Source organism: Larimichthys crocea, unplaced genomic scaffold (genome assembly GCF_000972845.2).
Source record: "Larimichthys crocea isolate SSNF unplaced genomic scaffold, L_crocea_2.0 scaffold34532, whole genome shotgun sequence".
Taxonomy (NCBI): domain Eukaryota; kingdom Metazoa; phylum Chordata; class Actinopteri; family Sciaenidae; genus Larimichthys; species Larimichthys crocea.
In genome coordinates this window covers 1-1,430 of record NW_020854575.1, presented here as the reverse complement: position 1 = coordinate 1,430, position 1,430 = coordinate 1, and the positions used below count along the sequence as shown (strand labels likewise).

The following is a 1,430-nucleotide window of genomic DNA, read 5'->3' as shown; positions in this document are numbered from 1 at the left end:
AAAAGGTATATCAGGACTGTGTTCCCTTGTCCAAGACATCCTATACAACCTGCATCTGCTACTGCAACCACATCATCACAGCAAGGTAAGGGTTGAATTCTTTCCCAGCTTCAGAAACTGAGACTGAAATTATTTAGTCCTGAGTTATATTTAGTAGTATACAACCAAATATAGCAGCTTAATTGTTTGTGTCCACGCCGTGGATAAATCTCTTTTTAGGGTGCAGTTCTTTACAGTTCTGCTTTTCTGTAAATTTGTAGAGGAGCGTAATTATAAATTATCTTTGTACAGATAAGACTTAACTTTTCTAATGTTTACAGAGATGGCATCAGCTCTTCATTTCATCGTCCTCCTCTGTGGACTCTGGATCGGAGCAAACGTAAGTAATGTTTGTAATGCTTGTTTATTCCTTTTTTTAATTATGACAATATTTATATCCCTTTGAGATCATTAATATTTTGTCCTCAGCAGTATGACATTTTCACTTCCTGCCTGTCTTTCTGTTGTCAGTGCAGCAGGAGATAGTAAAACATTCAGATTATGAGGATGCATTATTGATAACAATTTTTTTTTCTTCTTTTTTTAAGAAGTCCTGAAGCATAAAGGTGGTACTGCCCACTGCTTACCTTTTTAGATGATATTAATCATCTAACTTCTACTTAAGGACTTGAATACTCGAGTTGACTTTACTTGAGTTTTTTTAACTGCTAGATAAAGTTGCATGAGTTGTACATTGTTGATTTCTAATACTGTGTCTTTTACATCCACAGGTGATAAGTGCTCATTACTCAGGTTTGTGCTTCTTACATTTACGGAGGGGACTCAAACACCATTAGCTGGCACTGTGTGACCTCAGTCAACTTGTGATAACTAGTGATAATCTCCTACTTTATTGTGGAGACATGATCAATTGTCAGTGGACAGAGTGCACAGGAGTCCTAGATGTCTTACGCTGAAAGGTTTCTTTAAGTCTAGTTATTCAAGATTCAAGAGATTTATTGTCATTTGCAAGTAAAAACACATGGCTTATACAGCAATGAAATTCTTATTTTGCTCTCTCCCTTTACACACGCACCAAAAAATATATATTAAATGTAGTTTAAAGTGCAGAGCAGTTAAAAGTGAACACCTGAGGTAAAAGCTGTTAGAAAGACATTACTGTGTGATTGGATGAGTGTCGGAGAGGTTGGTGAGAGTTGTACTGTCTGATGGCCTGTGGGTAAAAGGTGTATTGCTATGGAGAATCTAGGAAATATTACACTTCTCATGTTCAGTTTTTTAAATAATTTTTTTATTGTTCCACTATGTTGGCAATTATTTTGTAGGTGGCTGCCCTTATGGTTGGACTAAACATGGCAGTCGCTGCTTCAGGTTCTTCAACACTCCGAAGCAGTGGGCTGAGGCAGAGGTACTTTATGAAACAACACCAA

The 1,430-nt window shown here is 36.9% G+C and overlaps 1 long non-coding RNA gene across 1 annotated transcript; it reads left to right on the top strand.

Annotated features, from left to right (window-relative positions):
* Window positions 1-23: 23 nt before the first annotated feature.
* On the top strand, window positions 24-1,408 carry LOC113744986 (uncharacterized). The gene is made up of 4 exons (XR_003461934.1): window positions 24-85; window positions 321-379; window positions 771-792; window positions 1,326-1,408. It is a non-coding gene; the product is annotated as an uncharacterized LOC113744986 (long non-coding RNA).
* The last annotated feature ends 22 nt before the right edge of the window (window positions 1,409-1,430 follow it).